This window comes from Rattus norvegicus, chromosome 7 (genome assembly GCF_021556685.1).
Source record: "Rattus norvegicus strain SHRSP/BbbUtx chromosome 7, alternate assembly SHRSP_T2T, whole genome shotgun sequence".
NCBI classification, from domain to species: domain Eukaryota; kingdom Metazoa; phylum Chordata; class Mammalia; order Rodentia; family Muridae; genus Rattus; species Rattus norvegicus.
This window is the reverse complement of record NC_141540.1, coordinates 118,473,255-118,492,311: the sequence shown is the minus strand read 5'-3', so window position 1 is coordinate 118,492,311 and position 19,057 is coordinate 118,473,255. Positions and strand designations below refer to the sequence as shown.

The 19,057-nt window shown below is 42.6% G+C and overlaps 1 protein-coding gene across 39 annotated transcripts in view; it reads left to right on the top strand.

The window, feature by feature from the left end:
- Rbfox2 (RNA binding fox-1 homolog 2) overlaps window positions 1–19,057 on the top strand; it is a 243,580-nt gene that overhangs the window by 136,295 nt on the left and 88,228 nt on the right.

The window sequence follows — 19,057 nt, the reverse complement described above, 5'->3', positions numbered from 1 at the left end:
AGAGGGCATCAGATCTCATTACAGATGGTTGTGAGCCACCATGTGGTTGCTGGGAATTGAACTCAGGACCTCTGGAAGAGCAGTCAGTGCTCCTTACCATTGAGCCATCTCTCTAGCCCGTATCTATAGTCTTAAGAACATAAATATATAAATAGTACATAACTATAACATGCTCTGTTTGTAGACCGTGTGTGTGTGTGTGTATGTATGTATGTATGTATGTATGTTTTCAGGGCTGACCAATTGGTGTTTTCTTCCCTGGGAAAGACTGTTTCTCCTGCTCTCAGCATTCCTCAGTTACCGGGAATTCTCTGGGTAGGGCTGAGGCCTCATAGGCACCACCTACCACACATACTGAACTTTTTAAAGAAGGAACAGCCCAGATGAGGCTAGCTTGATCCATAAGACTTGCACATTTGGATCTTAGCTTCTCTCTGTGGAAGACCTGTCTGTCTTCAGTTTCTCCTTTGACTAGCATTTATTTCGCTCTCACAACTCTCGCCCCACAGTCTCATCTTTCCTGTTCCTGTTGCAGTTAGAAGCCACTCTCGGTGGGAAGAGCACTTTCCCTTCTGGACTCGTACAGTTGCCTGCTTTTACCATCTCTGGTGTTCACGTCTTTTGTTTTTCTACCCTGGCTACCTAGTACACAGTATTCGGAGAAAGCCAGTTATATTTTGGAGTGTGGCCTTAGAAACTGTTCACTGCCCAAGCTGTTCTCCTTTATTCATCCACTGCCCCCAGGTAATTATCACAATTGAATTTACTGACCTTTTGGAATCTCTTTCAAGGGCGGCAGCCAACGTGCCAGCTCCTCCAGGAGACTTTGGAGGGAAGCCAGCTCCGTGAAGTAAGAATGTGTAAGCCTTTAACAGGAGCAGTTTCAAAAGTATGGAAGCAATAAAGGATGCCTAGTAATGTTGTCCCTTAGCATTGAAAGGGTTAAAAACATTGAGCTTTTTTTTTTTTAAATTTTATGTTCTGTATAGTTGTGTCAAAGTATTGGTAAGTGCACTAGATTCATATTTAAAACTCAGTTTTGTGGGTTGGGGATTTAGCTCAGTGGTAGTGCGCTTGCCGAGGAAGCGCAAGGCCCTGGGTTCGGTCCCCAGCTCCGGAAAAAAAAGAACCAAAAAAAAAAAAAAACAAACAAACAAACAAAAAAAACTCAGTTTTGCACATAAAGTTAAATACAATTTGTTAATTCTTGCATGCTATCACTAAACAAGCCCTAGAACTTAAATCACTAGATGTCAGAATCTAAATAATACCCCACTGCTTTGAGGGAGGAATGAGAAAGTTTTTTTTGTTTTTTTTTTTGTTTCATTTTGTTTTGTTTTTTACCTTTATAGAAAAAGACATATGCTCTGTGAATCTGGCTTTGTATCCTACCTACACTGGCGGACGTCTTCTCACAAAATAACTGATATTCACAGCGAGGTCCTAATGTTTTCAGCACAGTTCAGTTAACCTAAAAGTCCTTGGATGTTCTTTTTTCTTTGCTGTTTTTTATTGTTGTTTGTTGAAAGTGTCTTTATTATTAGAGTCACAGACATGATTCTAAAATGCCTGCCGTAGCGTGAACATGTCCTGTTATCACTAATCTCTAGTCAGTGGCATAGGGGCAGCCCCTGAGACCACAGTGTCACTCCTGGCAGGCAGCGATTGCTCACTTAAATAATATCCTGCTAACAAAAGCTTGTTTATTACCCAGCTGGGCTATGACTAGCCTCTTCCACGCGGTTGTTTCTCATGTAGCCCAGCAGCTGTTTTCTGGTAGCCTGACTCTTCATATGGGCTACTGTTCTGCACCTTGCCACACCAACCTATTGTATGTTTAGAACCAAGGTCCCAGAACGGAACGAGAGGGTCATGGAGACCAGAATCTTGAAGGTGACACTCCTATTCTACAGTTCAGAAATGAAGGGGAAATGGTGGCACATTCTTTTAACGTAAATGCTGAGGCGGGCAGATCTCTGAATTCAAGGTCAGCCAGATATACAGAGTGAAACCCTGCCTGTAAGAAGAGGTTTAAACCTGCAGGTCACAGTCAGAAAATAGCTGGTACGTGCTGTTGTAGGCCGCTGGAAGTCTCAGAAGATGAAGTGGGTATTATGAAACGAGGCCTTTCAGTGTGGCTAAGAAACACTGGTTTAGAGGCTTTCATTTTCTCAGACTAAAAGAATTTCAATTTTGGTAAGTCTGCAGTAGAAACATGTCATTAGAACTTGTTTTGACTCCAAGATATGGGGTAACACAAAATATAGGCGTGGCCCAGGGGTGATGCAGCCCTAACCCACATTTTCACATGGAGATCGCAAGCCAGATTAGTTCAAACTGTTAGCCACCCAGCTCTCTGGGGGTGGGGAGCATCTTGGTAGGGGTGTCTCTGATTAGACACTGGCAGTTGGAGTGTGTCTCCCCAGTTTGTCCCTACCTTGAAAGAAGGCTAGGGTTTAGATCTTGGGCCTAGCCATTAATAATTAATGTGAACAGAGGCAACTGTTCTAAATGAGACTAGAAGCTTTTTTATCAAAGGGAGCCATTGGGAATGGTAGGACTAGGAAGCAGACTTTGGAAGAGTTAACCAAACTAGAATTACTACTCAGTGTATGGCAAATTAAAAATATAGCGTTTGATGCCCCCCTTTAATCCCTGCACCCAGGGGGTATAAGATGGATTCTGTGACTTCAAGGCCAACTTGGTCTAAGTAGTGAGTTCCAGGACAGCCATAGCTGTCTCAAAAAAATAAAATAAAAAGAATGTTTGAACAGAATGTGTCCTTGAATAAGGAATTACAAGCTTGTTAATTCCCTGGTCTATTGGTTTTTAAGCTATATTTGTGGTCTTGACATTCAATGAAAGCTCTGGATGGAAAGGTCCTCAGAATGTGCTATACATTTCAGTGTCCTCCCTGGTTTTAGGGGATCACATGTAGAGTCCCCAATTCTTTTAAAGTCACAAATTCTTAAGTCATTTTGCCTAGATTTAGTGAAAATACAGCAATCCTGGTAGCCCAGGAAGTATTTGCAGGCTAAAAGATGATCAGCATTGCTTGGCATACAGATACGCTCAGAACAGAACGGTCTGTGTGCATGGGGACTACTCGTGGCAGGGTTTGAGGAATTTACCTTCTTTTCAAATCTGTTTAGTCAGTATAAGACGTGTTCTCTAATGGATAGACTAAGGAGCTTCGAGGACCATCCGCAGTACAGACTTCACTGTCAGTTTTCTTAATGACTTACCTTGCTGTAGAAAGGGAGGGAAAAGGAAACTACAAGTAAACAGAACAGTAGCAAACACAATGGCTCCAACTCCAAGGACTCCAACTCCAAGGACACCAACTTGGCTGTGACACCAGAGCACTAGGAGCATAGCTCAGTGCTCCAGAGCTTCCCATTGGAGGAATCCCCACCCCCACCCCCGGCTTGGTAGTGTAGATGTAAGATGAGATTGCAGAGGCGGCTGTGAGGTCGGACGCTTAGGTACACTGTAGGCTTATGAGCTTGAACACCAGAGACTCAGCTTCTCCGTCCAGTGGGCTTCAGATACCATTTATTTTCTCTTACTTAGTGCACGCATCGTGCAGACCTACTCTGAGCCACTGTTGTAGTGCTGGGTGGTTGAGGTGCTGGTCATCACAGAGCTGCTTCTGTGCATTCTAGTGAAGATGGGATGTGTCCCACCCTGCTAAGACAAGTAGGCTGGGGTGACAGGAACAATATGGGGTAGCTACATCTGTGTATAGCCAAGACAAATAAATCATAGGCTAGTTCCTGAAGAGCAAATGGAAATTATTCCTTGCTGCCTCCATAAATATTTCAAAATTAAAGGAAGGGTTTTCATGCATTGTTTAGTTTGGAATAGTGAGTAACAGGGTTGAGGTGGTTGTTTATTGTTTTGTTTTTATTGTTGTTGTTTTTTGAGACATGGTTTCACCATGCACCTCTGGCTGTCCTGGAACTCAGTACTATGTCAGTACTATGTAGCCCAGGCAAGACTCTAGCTCACTGAGATCTGTCTACCTCTGTCTCTGTCTCTGCCTTCTGAGCAATGAAATTAAAGGTGTTTGCTATCATGCCCCGGAATTACATACACATACACACACACACACACACACACACACACACACACACACACACACACACACTTGTCAGGGTGTCAGATTTTGGGATTACAGACAGTTGTGAACTGCCATGTGGGTGCTGGGAATTGAACCCAGGTCCTTTGGAAGAGCAGTAAGTGCTCTTGACTACTGAGCCATCTCTCCAGCCCTGTAACAGTTTTTGACAAGGCTCAGTGGTAGATCTTTTCCCAACACTGTCTCAAATGAGAATAACAAGCACTGTGGAATTAACGAAGACTCTTTAGGAAAATGCTGCATCTTACTCTTGGTCCTAAATTTTAACCAGAACCCCTCTATCTTAAATTCTCCTTTTAGTTTTAATTTTTTAGATAATTTAAAATTCAGTTTTAAAAAACTGGTTGGAGCTAGGCGTAGTGACACATATCTTTAGTCCCAGCACTTAGGTGTTCAGCCTGGTTTGTGTAGGAAGCTCTGGTCCATCCAAGTGGCTAAGTGAGATTCTGTCCCAACAGCTCAAAACCAGTTAACTCAAGCGTTATGTTGTCTTTGATGAAATGATCACTCTGAAAGGGAGTCTTCTGATAGTAGGATTTTGCCTTTAAGCTAGTAACAAACTGCACACAGAGTGTGTGCTATGGGTGAAAGCCAGGGCCTGGCACATACTAGGTAAGTGCTTTGCCACTGAGTCATATTCCTAATCCTAAACAAAAGTTTTAAGAAAAGTATTATTTTTAGTTGTGTCACACAGCTGCATATAGGTATGTATTACCTGGAAGTTCAGGTAATGTGAGCTACGTGGAATGGGTTTGAGAACCCAACTCAGGCCCTCAAAAGCTATACTATCAGTAAGTGCTCTTAACCACTGAGCCATCTCTCCCAACTGCCAGAGACATAGTTAAAACTCTGAAATTCTGATGATTAGTTGGCAGCATACCTATATTTTTTCCTTCAAAATACTTTTCAAAGACTTTTAATTAAATATATAATGAAACGTAGCAGTGGAGGAAGCCACCTGAGTTCAGGCACCCTTAGGAAGGCTGTAAAAGATCCCGTTGACAAGCTGTTTATGCAGGCTTGGGACCAGAGGGCTGTCAGATTTGCAGCTCCTGTGATTCTGGGTGTTTGTTGCTTCAGCCTCCATAATCTGAGGACTTTATAAGATTCTAAAAATTCTCAACAGGCACCTGAAAGTTGGATTATTTTCAGTTTTTGGATTGCCATTATTTGACAAATATCAAAAATGAACAGTAAACCAAAGGGTTCTTATGGGATCTGCATACTGATATGTTTGTATAATTGTATAGCCAGCGAACACAAAGAATGTAGTTTAGATTTCATAGAATGTTTTGTTAGCTCCATAGAAACACGTCATAAAGACCATTTGTGAAGTTTTGGGCGACATGAAACATAAAAGTGCAGACAGGTATACTCAACTTATTCTTGATCTCAGTGCTAAATAATTTTTTTATTAAATGTTTTGTTCTGAGATAATCCGTTGACCATGCTTGAAGTATCGTGTTGATGAAGTTTTGATAAGGGTAAATACTCATGGCCCATTGTATTCAAGATTATGAATATACCCATTGGCCCAAAAGGATTTTTCTTTATCCTTTGTCTTATTTGTTTTTACATCTTTTAAAAATCACCTGAAACTGAACTTTAAATTGTATCTGTGCAGAGTGTCTTGAAGGTTCCCAATAATTCTATATCTAAAAAGAGTCCAGCTCCTTAATTTTATTAGCATGTGAATCAGACATTAACTGTCATCAGACTGATAGACTATAGTCTAATTAGGGCTGGGTGGCTTTTAATCTGTTTTTTTTAAAATAGACATAAAGTGGCAGATATATGGTCTTCAAATACTTTCTTCCAACAGTGTTCTTAGCAATGACAGACTTTTCCTGTAATTGAACTTTGTGTGCATGTGTGGTGTGCGTGTGTGCACAGGCTGCATAAGTGCTTGTAGAAGCCATAGACAAACATTGGGTGCCTTCCTTGATCACTCTACCACATTTTTGAGACAGGGTCTTGCAATGAGCATGGAACTTGTTGGGTGACCTAGGCTAGCTGAGCTGTGAGCTCCAAGGACCACCTTTCTTTTTCAGTGCAGTCTCACCGACAGGAGCCACTGTCGGATAGCTCTTGGTATTGTCACCCAAGTCTTCCTGCTTACAGGCACTTTACTAGCTAAGTCATTTCCCCCACCCCTTGGTGAACCTTTATTTCAAATAATTATAAATTCTGTACAGTTTCCCAAAGTACAGAGAGCTCCTGTGGGCCCCACCTCTCCTGTGTCTCCAGCATCAGGACCCTGGCAGTGATGCCTTTGAGACACAGACTTTATCATCGTAGACTCCTCTGGTTGCTCATCTGCAGCCACGCCCTCTGCTCTGCTTGAGTGACGTGCCTTGTCCCGAATCTTTTGTTCATTTCAGCAGCCTTTTTCCTGCTGGGTGCAATTTCCATGCTGTGCCAATGAGAGATAATAGAGTTCTTTCTGGGACTGAATTTTTAAACTCAGGGGAGACTCTGAAGAGTTTTGAGGTGTTGCAGGTGTCAATCACTTGTTTGTCTTTATCACTCGGTGGCCCTTCCATGGCATAGTGTACCAGTTTTTTAAGTGGTCGCATAGTAGTACACATCTTTGTTTCTGTTCTCTCTGTCTCCTGTTTCTTCCCCACCCCTTTCTCTCCTCGTCTGCTGTGAATAATGGTATTACAAACTTTTGTACATAGGTTTTTGTGTGACTATAAGCTTTTATTCTCTGGGTAGATGTTAAGAGTGAAGTTGTTGGATCATGTGGTAATTTAATGATTTTCTTTCTTTTAGAGGAAATATCTGAGGTGTTTCCAAAGCCCCAGTACTGTTTTCTATTCAGCAGTGGTATACGAGTGCTTCCATTGACCCAGGTTCCACATTTGGTATCCTTGCTCTTTTTAAGCCTTTCTGGTCGGTGCTATAGTTTTAATGGACATTTCCATGTTGGCTAAAGATGGCGAGCCCACCTCCATTTCTGTTTAACGGACTATGTATTTTTGGTGAGATGTCATTGTCCACACTAATCAGATGATACCCATTGTTGAATCTTCACAGTTCTTTTTTTTTTTTAATATTCTTTTTTTTTTTTGAAAAAGATTTATTTATTTATTATATATAAGTACACTGTAGCTGTCTTCAGACACACCAGAAGAGGGCACCAGATCTCATTACAGATGGTTGTGAGCCACCATGTGGTTGCTGGGAATTGAACTCATGACCTCTGGAAGAGCAGTCAGTGCTCTTAACCACTGAACCATCTGTCCAGCCCGAATCTTGACAGTTCTTATATAGTTTCAGATCTATGGTCCACAAATACTTTATTTCATTTTGTCAATTTTCTTGTTTCATGTTGCAGAACAAAAACATTTAGTTGTGATACAGATCAGTTTATTCTTCACTTATGGGTCATGTTTCTGGTGTCTCCCTTGTCCTCATCGTGGATATTTTCTGTCCCACTCCCATCCTTCTTAATAACGTCTCCAGGATAAATGTCTGTGACACCTCAGCAGACACCCTCTGGTGCATGGTGAGAGAGAGGCTGAGGCATAGCACCTAGCATCTGCTTGTTAGGTGGAGCAGTTTGGCTGCATTTCAGAAGTCTTGGGCTTTGCTTACTGCCCTTTTGTTAGCAAGGCAACACTTCGTCTATGCCCACAGCGTGCGCGCGCACGCACGCGCGCGCACACACACACACACACACACTGAAAACTGTGGATGCACCTTCTTCCTGGAAGCAGAAGTCAGTAGTTTTCTTTGCTAATTGAATACTGCCAAACAGAAAGGTACATAAATTAACATGTAGATATTCCAAGAGAAATAAGTAATGTTTGGAATTAACTCACAAGCAGATGAGTACAGAGGCCAACTTCGTGACACAAATGTTCCAAGAGAAATAAAGGGAACACACAGTATCATTCAGTAACCTTTGTATGTGTTTGGTTTTTTGTTTGTTTGTTTTTGTTTTTGTTTTTGTTTTTTTTTTTTTTTGTTCTTTTTTTTTTTTTTTGTTCTTTTTTTTGGAGCTGGGGACCGAACCCAGGGCCTTGCGCTTCCTAGGCAAGCGCTCTACCACTGAGCTAAATCCCCAACCCCGTATGTTTTTTTTAAACACTGAAAAATCATAAACATATTCAGCAAATACCCGTTTATCCACTTACACATCGTCAGAAGACCGTCATGTTGCCTTCCCTAGGATATTCTACAGAAACTTTTGTTGTTCGCTTTTGATTGGCAGCAAGTTTGACAGCCTGGTCCCATCCGAACTTGAGTGGCTACTTTTCATCCCGAGTGAGATGTAAAGAGCAGTGAAGCCCTGCTTTCAGTGGGACAGGTCTGCCACACCCACTGACACCCATTGTCCTGCATGTTGTTGCTCATGGATATGCCATCAAGTGAGCCACTGCTACCTTCTGTACAGAGAGCACGGTCCTCGCAGAGGCTCACGGCTCCTCCAGCCTTCGGGGCATGGAAGTACCAGAACCCTTTGAGTCCTTTAAGAGTTTAGGTTTAGCCCCAGCCAGACACATCTTGCCTCTTAGTGCTCAGTACTTGAGAAGCAGAGGTAAGCAGATGGATCTCTGAGTTCAAGGACAGCCTGGTCTGTATAGAGGGAGCCTGTCTCAAAACAAACAACAAGTAACAATCAGAACACTGGTACATTTAGAAACCAAATACAGACCCATAGCCTTTACTTAAAACACTCAGGGCTACGATCTAGGTGCTAGGGTGCTGTTTCTGAGTTTATATTTTAGATAGTCACACAGTGTCTGCATTGGTTCAACTCACATTTGTTGTTGAATGAATAATCTCTCCCCTACCACCTCACAAAAATGGAGAATGAAAAAGAAATTTCGTTCTAGACTTTTGGACTTTGGAAATAAGAAGGAGTTTTGGACCCTGAAGTACGCTCATTAGCAGGCTTCGCCACAGCAGAATCCCCTGTCCAGCCCTCAGTTCTCCTAACCCAGGAGGAGATGCAGCAGGCCTGAATGTGCCAACTGTGATTGTTTGCATTGTAAAAACAAAAGAAGCTATTGATTTAATCCTGTTACATGGTGTTGATCTTCAAAATCATTGGATTCATGCTAGGATTTGGGGTTTAATCCTGTAAGGATCAGACTTTCTCATCTTATTTATCCTAAGTCCCCTTTAATCTTATTAATTATGCCAGGCTATTTTCCCAAAGGGCTAGTACATGCATGGGTGTGTGTGGGTGTGTATATGCAAGTGTGTTGTGTCTGTGTGCACATAATGTATGCATGCATGTGGGGGGGTGTATACAACTGTTTTTCTAAGACAGCCACATTGTCCCTCTTTTTGTCTTTGAAAGAGAACTCAAGCTTTCTCATGAAGAGCTACAGAACCCTTCACAGGTCTCCATATTAGCATTGCTATTGTAAGCATGACGTCAGTTTTATATCCGTACACCTAGAATCAAAGTAGGTCTTGTCAAGTTTCTAGAGAGGGACTCTAATCTTAATCTTGGATTTCCTAAGAAGGCATATGGTACTTTGCTGAAGGGCGAGTGCGTGCGTGCGTGCGTGCGTGCGTGCGTGTGTGTGTAAATTTAGAGGCTCTTAGTGAGAAATACTAGTTGAATTAATTATATATGTGATACAATTCTCCTGTGATGGAACAGAAAACCAGTTCTTGACTTTTGACTTCATGCTAAAATTGTATTGAGTATGTTAGGAAGCAAAAATACACATTTAGTCTTGGGGCTTTGGTACTCACTTTGCAGACTATAACTAAATGGAACCTTATGCTCTCTAGTTCATTTTTTTTCTCTTTCTTTTCCAAAGGATATTATTATTGTCCACCCCAGCGAGCAAAATGACAAATTTTAAGCAGCTACAGTTATTATTATTTGGGAGGTAGGAAGTTTCATAATTGAGTCAGCAGTGCTATGACTGGCTCAAGAGCTACTGAGTGTGCTCCGTGGTGCAGGCCCCCAGGTCCTGGGTGGTTTGTACTCTGGTTATTATAGAGTACATCAGTGTCTGATTAACTAGCATGTCCCCATTATGCAGGGTTTTTTTTTTTTTTTCCTTTAATTGGGAGCAGGCTGCCACAGTACCTGGGTGGAGGTCAGAGAACAATGTGCAGGAGATGGTTTCCACTTGTGGATCTGGGGGATGCGCCTCAGGGCAGGCTTGGTGGCAGGTGCCTTGACCCACAGAACCTAGTATGCGGTTTCCAGCAGGAATGTTGTAGGTAGAAAAACCCTAGCGGATATTCTTAGTTCTTACATGATTTAAGGGTTAAGGATATCTTATAATAATCTTAGGACTTAAGATTTCCATATATACAAAGCATGCCATAAGCAAATTGCCTGGGTGGGAGGCAAGAGAGCCTTTATTTATTTTTCAATGAATTGAGTCATTTCCCCTATCCCCTTTTAAAGACAGTATCTCACAAGGTAGCTAGTCTTTAGCTTGTGTTCCTCCCAAGAGTTAGAGTGACAGGCCAAGCTACTTACCTGCCTACAGTGTCATTTAGGCATCTCGGTATGAATGTTTACTTTGCTTGTTTATTTAAAAGGAAATTAAGGTTAAAAAAAAAAAAGAGAGAGAGCTGAGTCTTTAGTGGATTCTCTAATGCTGACATTATGATTTTAAAAAGCAGAAAGAAGATTCTAATTATATAAATGAGGAAAAACTTAGGGTTAAAGGACCTCCTTTAGGTATGGGTAATTGTATGGGGGAGGGTGTTAGTTTCTAATCCTCTTTGGGGATGCTCTGTATCAGGCCTGCACAGAAACGTTCACTGGAGCAGCTCCTTTATCATAAAGGGAATTTTAATTTAAAAATGTTCTTGCATCATGAGCAGAGTAAGCGACAGACAGCTACACTGGGCATTTATCTCCTTCAAACCACATTACCAGTAATTGCTGCATTAAATCAAAGTCAGAAGAGATTACAGGTCTGAATAGAGCAAGGGGCTGGTGCCAACCTATGGGTTCCCACACTGCTCTGCTGCTGCTGTCAGCCCTGCCCCTCTCTCAGTGGTACTGAGAGCTGCCCTGGTGTCTGACTGTGCATATGCACCGTAGGGTGCAAAGTGATGAATGCAGTCTGGGAAGAGGCAGCCACACTTCCAACACCTTACAGTCCCTCTTTCTGTTAACTCTTTATAGTGGACTCAAGGGGGTGCTTCTAATTTATTTGGTACTACAGGTAAATACGAGGCATAAAAAGTCCTGTTTTCCTCTAAAGTCCCATGAAGGTAATATTCCCTCCTTCCTAAATTGTCAGAGATGATGCTGGGGCTCATCGCTGTGTGCTGGGCTTGTTTGTGCTTATGTGAGGTTCTTCTTCTTCTTCCAGAGGAAGAATCAGAGGCAGAGATGGTGCCTTACAAACATAAGGATGAGAGCCTGGCTTTACTATTTGACTCCATCTAGTCTGGCCTCACAGCCCCAGTCTCCAGCACACACTCCGGGGTAGACCATTCAGGAATTCTGCTGAGTGTGGGTCGGGGACACTCGAGGAAGAAAGATAGACTACCCCTCTTCCCAGGATCGGGGTAACAGGAAGTGTGTACAACAGAATGAAAAGGTCATGTGCAAGTGCAAAGGGAGGGGTCTGCCAGTGACACAGCCTTGGTAATTAGTAACTTCCAGAGCAGCCTGTCTTTTCTCCTCTGCTTACATTTGACATTTTCCCCTAATTTCCACCATATCCTCTATCTCATTCCAAGAGGACAGGTTGATGCTTTCCTATTTCCCTTTGCCAACCCTAAAAGCAGATAACTGACCTCCTAAAACCTAAGCACTGAGGAGGGTGAGAATTAAGTCTTCTATTGACAGTTGTGCTGAGATATAATTGATGCACAGTAAGTGGTATACGGCAGAGTCACAGTTCGTTAAGTTTTGAGAGATGCACACCCATGAAGTCACACCTGAGATAACAGATTACAGATCTTCAGAAGATTCTTCATGTGTTGATCATGTGATTCTTCATGACTTCCCTGCCAAGGACACTAGCAACTGAGCAGTGATTTGGTTTCCACCACTGTAGATCAGTTCACACTTTTAGAATTTGACAAAAATGTAGTCATACAGTAAAAAGCCCTGTTACCGGGCTTCTTGTCCCTGGCACCATGATTTCGAGGTTCATCGTGTACACACTAAAGGCATTCATTTCTGCTGCTGAGCCATGGTGTTCACTCGTGATTGCGGCAGTTGCTAAGCTTTGTCCCCTGGTGGGTGTTTGCGTTTGCACCCTAGGGTTCTTGTACAGGTGTGTATATGAATATAGTTCCCATTTCCCTTGGGTAAATTATTAATACTAGCAAGTAGACTGGGTAGGCTTTATGAAAGGTATATGTGATATTTTAAGAAGTTACTAAGTACTGACTCTAGATCAGTTGTACAACTTTTTAAAAATGTATTTTGTTTTTAAGCCTGTGGTGGTTTGAATATGCTTGGCCCAGGGAATGACACTATTAGGAGGTGTGGTCTTGTTGAAGGAAGTGTGCACTATGGGTGTGGGCTTTAAGACTCTTGTCCTAGCTGCCTGGAAGCCAGTCTTCTCTTGTTTGCCTTTAGGACAAGATGTAGAACTCTGAGCTCTTCCTGTACCACACCTGCCTGGCTCGTACCTTGATATTAATGGGCTGAAATTCTGAATCTATAAGCCAGCCATAATTAAATGTTGGCCTTTATAAGAGTTGCCTTGGCTATGGTGTTTGTTCACAGCAGTAAAACCCTAAGACAAAGCCCTTTATCAAATACATAGAAGTGGTACCTTTTGGGCTAGTGAGATGGCTCAGCAGTTAAGAGCACTGACTGTTCTTCCAGAGGTCCTGAGTTCAATTCCCAGTACGGTGGCTCACAACCATCTGTAATGGGATCTAATGCCCTTTTCTGGTGTGTCTGACAGCTACAGTGTGCTCATATAAATAAAATAAAAAAGAAAGAAAGAAATGGTACCTTTAAATTGTGGCTTGTTTTCCTCTCACAGTGTCCATTGGTGAGGAAAAGTTTTTAGTGTAGTCTGATTTGTTGGTTTGTTCTTTTTTTTTAAATTTATTTATTTTATGTATGTATAAATACACTGTAGCTGTCTTCGGACACACCAGAAGAAGGCATCGGATCCCCCGTTACAGATGGTTGTGAGCCACCATGTGGTTGCTGGGAATTGAACTCAGGACCTCTGGAAGAGCAGTCAGTGCTCCTAACTGCTGAGCCATCTCTCTAGCACCTGGTTTGTTCTTTTAAGGCTTGTTTTTAACCTGTGTGGTGTTAGAGATCAAACCTTGGGCCTGGACCATGTTAAACATGCACTGAGCAACACCCACAGACTATGTCATAGCTCTAAAGTCTTGCTTAGTTCAAGGAATTTTACTCCTGAAGTTTATACTTTCATGTTTTGTGTTTTAGGCTTGTGGTCAATTTTGTGTATAGTACAAGTGTGTACATCAGTTCATTGTTACCACGTGTGATTGTGCTGATGTCCAGTTCCAGATATTCTGATACTTTTTTATCGCCAAATTGTCTTTATACCTCTAGATGTGTTTCTGGATCTCTGTTCCTCACCCCCACCCCCACATCAGTATACTCATTCCTGTAGGGATCTGAATATTATAGAGTCTAGTAGTCTGAGGAAAGTGGTCTGTATCATGATGTCCAGAGGGAAGTTAATTCTAATCCCTGCCTGTATAGAAGACATGGGTAGCTCAGGACAGTGGGAGAAATGTGCTGTGCAATGACTCTGTGCTTGGGATAGGAAGTCAACTCAAACGAGATCATTGGGTGTGATCTCAATCAGAATGCCAGCCACACTTTTATAGACATCAACAAGCCTATTGTAAAATTACCATGGAAGCACCAAGGATTTGGAATACTTAGAATAACTTGAAGAGGAAGAAAGGCTTATTTTCGCTTACAGTGCCAGAGGTTTCAGTCCACGGCCCTTGGCTCCGTTGCTTCTGGCCTGTGAGAGGTAGAAAGCTATGGTAGAGAGCTAGTACGGGAATAAAGCAGTCCACGTTGTAGGGGATGAGAGGGAGATGGGGTGCAGGGATAAGACACAGTTACAAGGACACACTCCTCTGGTCTGTTTCCTCAGAGAGGCACTGGTGCACAGTACCATCCTATTCTAAAAGGGAGGAATAAGACAGTAACAAGAAAAGATTAGACAGAATCAAGACTCTGTCGGGAGGATGAACATTGAATCCTGTAGCCTCTGCCTGGCATCTTGGCCATGTGCTTTTTGTGATACAAGATCAGAAAGGCAGGCAACCCTGTCCCGTCAGCATGGCTACCTCAAGACTCCTCTCTTGGGCTGGCTATCCTTAACTGCTTTTTCCTTTGGGAAGGATTTCATATTCCTAGTCATCTTTTATCTTGTGGGACTCCATTATATCTACTCCTTCCCTCTCATAGCTTCATATACCATCCTCTTAGGGGCTGGAGTCCTATGGAGACGCCAACCCTGTCACACATTTAGTGCCCCCACCCCCGGCTTTCTGTTATAATCTTGATAGAGGACTTTATGACCCCAGAACTCTTTCTACATACCTGCCAAGCCAGTATCACACACATGACAGCAAAACTCCTACCAGCTTGAGTAGTAGTTAGAATTCCAGAACCAAAGTACTGAAATTTCTAAATGCCTAGATGTCTGGATTTGGGAAACATTTCTTAGGCTGTCCTGTGTAAACAGGGCGCCTCCACGGCTCTCTCTTCTCAAGGAGGCCATCCTCTCAAATAAGGTGCACCTTTATACTTTTGAGGTGGGGAGACGCCTCTGAGGCGTTTCCTGTTCTCTGGTGCCAGCTTTGTTTTCTATCTCTTCCTCAGACATACTTTCTGAGATCTTAACTTTATGCAGACTCTTTTGTTGGTCAAACTACAAACTTTAAAAATCCTCATGCTCTACATGTTACCCCGATTCTTAATTTAAACCCAGCTAAAAGCAGTTAGCAATGATCATAAACTACTCTACATACTGGACTGCTTTGGAATTTGTTCTACCAGATTAGTCTGTAACCTTTAAATAAGCCTTCCACAGAGTTTCAGGACACAGACAAAATGTGGAGTTTCTCTTTGATAAAGTAATATAAGTGATCTCTAGTCCAGTTGGTATGCATCTGAAACCACATGGGTACAGTCTTTCATGGCCATATTTCTGTGGTATCCAGTAGAAGACTTCCTACCAAGAGCTGCACAGTAAGCATCCTTCTTAATTTCTCTAATCTATTAATTTCTCTAATCTGCTCATTTATTTTCTTTGATTTTAATTTTATACGTCTAGGTGCTTTGCCTATGAGTGTTTGCGCATTGTACTTGCAGAGGTCAGAAGAGGGCATTGAATCCCCTGGAACTGGACTTGCAAACATGTGGGAATCAAACTCAGGACCTCTGAAAGAACAGCCAGTGCTCTTAACCTCTGAGTCACCTCTCCATCCCTACCCTGCAGTCTCAGGGCACATGATCTTGAGATAGAATACTTTTAAATTATCAACTTAACACAATCTAGAATTGACGAGGATAAAATTTTCCGTGAGGGATTGTCTAAATAGGTTTGCCTGTGCACATGTCTGTGGGGATTGTCTTGATGATATTCATTGAATTGTAAAGTCTTGCCTGTTATGGGCGGCTCAATCCCTAGGGTTGGGCCCTAGATTGTGTAAGAATGGAGAAAGGGAGCTGAGTACCGTACATATACATTTATTATCTTTATGCTTTTGATTGTGGATGTGACTAGACGCTTCAGGTTTTGCTGCCTTGACTCCCCCTCCCCTCCCCCATGATGGATTCTAATCTATAATGGTGAGCCAAATAAACTTTCTCTTCCCTAAAGAAACTTTTTGAGTCAGTATCAGTGACCAAAGGTTTTCAATTTCATAGTTTCAGATTAGGGATTCTCAGACTACACCAATTTAGAACGACAACACCCAAGAAAAGGGCTGTCAACTTGGCTTACAGTTGACTGGCCCTGCCTTTCATTCCTGAACAAAATGCTGTGTTCCGTATGCCAGTTTTGTTACTACCCCCGTTTTTATCTATGTGTCATGCAAAGGCACGTTTCTACCATTTATTGCACTCTGTTCTGGTAGGCATCCTTTCAAGCCTTTCTCTTGATGCAGAAAGCTCAGGCATCTCACGCTAGACCAACAGAACTCGTCTGCAGTCAGTGGCACATGCTTTGGCTCTGTGCTATTTATCTGCTCTTCTGTGGGCACTGAGTACAGCTTTGCTCACACAGTGTGTCTGTTCACTTAGAATGCTGCCCTCCCCGCAATCCCTTATTCTTCCCATTTTAGCTACCAAACTTGGTAAGCCCTCTCCACTTAGTTAATGATTGTCATGGACTGTTCCTCATCTTCGTCACCCCGGAAAATGAGGGGGTGACAGTAGAGAACAGCAGGTTAACTGATGTGTTTGACTTTATCCCAGCTGTCTTCAACTAGATGTGGCATTCATCACATGTGATCCAGTGTCCCTTACTTTTTCTCCCCTTCAACTCTTTTGGGAGCCTTCATACTTACACCACGTGGGATGCTGTGCTGTTGGGAGTGAATACTGACTGGATGAAGAAAATACGGATGGGTCTTACCCTCTTCTTCTTACTGTGATCAAAATACCTGGAAGGACAAGTGAATAAAGGAAGGGTTTGTCTGAACTCTTGGTTTGAAAGGGATTGTAATTTGTCTTGGCTGGAGGGAGCTGGGGTGGGAATGGCTCAGCCTTGATGGCAGAAACTTGTAGCAATGATTTATACCAACTACTTATATCAGTAATTTTGAGAATGGGTCTTGACCTTAAGCAAAGGATCTAATACAAGTATTCCCAGGATCACACAGAAAGTGCCCTTATACTCAGCAGATGGTCCTTACGGGGCAGGAGGAGGAGAAGAAAGAACCTGTTGTGTGACAAGTTTGCTGGAAGGACAAGGGTGGATCTCTGATTGTGCCATTGCCTGCCCTGTGCTTCCCACCTGGGTTCAAGGCAGAAAGTTTTGGTGAGATTTAAATGCTGGTGTGGTTTCTACTTTTTATTTTGACCCACCTAGTGCCAGTGTCACAGGCCAGCACTGGGAAGCAGACCTGCTTTCTGGTAGTGCAGTCACATTTCTGAGTCTTTCTCTTCAGCCTTTGCATGTTGCTAGTGGCATCAGTAAGGATTGTAAGGTGCAGAAAAGTAGCAGATGCTTTCTGTGTTTGGGTTCTTGTGAGGACTCTGGGGCCCCACTTCATCTCGGACGTCTGCTCTCTAGAAGTTAGGATTCCTTAAGATTCTGTTTACAGCTCTTTGTCTTCTCTCTGAGTGTTTCTACCCATTTCCACTCTTCCTCCCTTGGTTGTTATCTGTTTTAGTTTGGCTTTGTTTGGGGGTTTTATTGGGGGGGAGTTACTTTGTTGGGAGTTTTTTGTTTGTTTGTTTGTTTGTTTGGTTGGTTGGTTGGTTGGTTGGTTAGCTTTTGTTGTGTTTTTGTTTTTCAAGGCATGGTTTCTCTATGTAGACCAGACTGCCTCTGCCTCCCAAATGCTGGCATTAAAGGCATGTGCCACCACTCCAGGCTTCTTCTGTTGTCTGATGAATACCACCCTAGTATTTCATCTTCCATCAGCATCAAACTGGACGACTGATGAAGCTTTAGGTTTGTCAGACAGTTTATTAGTGTGGTCCCATTATCACTTTCAAGTCTTCACATCAAGAGAGATCTTAGTTACTGAGCAGCTATGCTCACTGCTCCACCACCAGTGCAGAATCTCGGAAGATTAACAGTGACTTAAGGAGCTGATTGACACGTGCCTGTGTGCCCGGTGATACAGTGTTGCTCTAAACAACACAGAGTGAGGTTAAGTCATATAGAATTCTTTGATTTAAGAGTTATTGCAGGTTGGGGATTTAGCTCAGTGGTAGAGCGCTTGCCTAGCGAGTGCAAGGCCCTGGGTTCAGTCCCCAGCTCCGAAAAAAAGAAAAGAAAAAAAAAAAAGAGTTATTGCAGAGACCTGCCCCTGCCTCCCATACCTTCTCCTACTACCTTAGGATAGAACCTAGGACCTTCTGCATGCTAGGTAACCGCTTACCACTGAGACCTTCCTCCACCCCCTTTCTGTTATTTATTAGCTTCAGAGGGGACAATTAAAATGTACACAATAAACTTTAAGATGTGGCCAGGCAACTGTAAGATGTTAGGAGCCTCTAGTGAACGTCTTTCAGAGTTGGCGAACCAAGTGTTAGTTAGAAGCAAGAATTTAGCGATAGGGAGCACTGACAAGTGTCTGATGAGAGAGAGCACATGTTAACAACGGTGGCCCGGGTGTGGTAGATTGCTCATAGTGCTTCTTAAATTTGCACTATGGCAGTATTTCACCTCTGACTTCACCTGTACCTTTGAAGTACTTTGAAATACCAGACTGCTCTTATAGTTTCTCTAGTACTTAACATAGCACCTTCTGTAGAGTAGATGTAAACAACTGCCTTTTGGTATGGAATTGGGTGATTTTGCTGTCTTACGCCATGCTGGCCTTGAACTCTGATCTCCTTGTCTCTAGTTTTCAGTAGCCGGGGTTTACAAACATATTCCATCGCACCCAACTGTTTAAATACTATTAAATTGGTTTATTTAATAAATGGAAATCAGTGCTGGCAGGCTAGAGGTATTGTAGTATTTTGTATGGTCCTTGCAGACTGATTGATTTAAGGTACATGTTGTATCTGGAAGACCATCTCTAGATATGTCATTGCCAATTTGAACCTTAAAGAAAAGTTTCTCCTGGATACCCTTGCACTTAGCTTCGATGGCTGTAGAAGAAAGCTGCACTGGTTTGGTTGGGAGCGTCCATACCAGCACAGGCCCTCACTTACCTCACTAACCCCATGAAGGCTGTCCTAGCAGTACTGACTCTGCCTCAGTAGATTAGGAGTTCTCTCTCACACTGAAACAAACTTAGAGTTATCATTTTGAATCTTTAAAA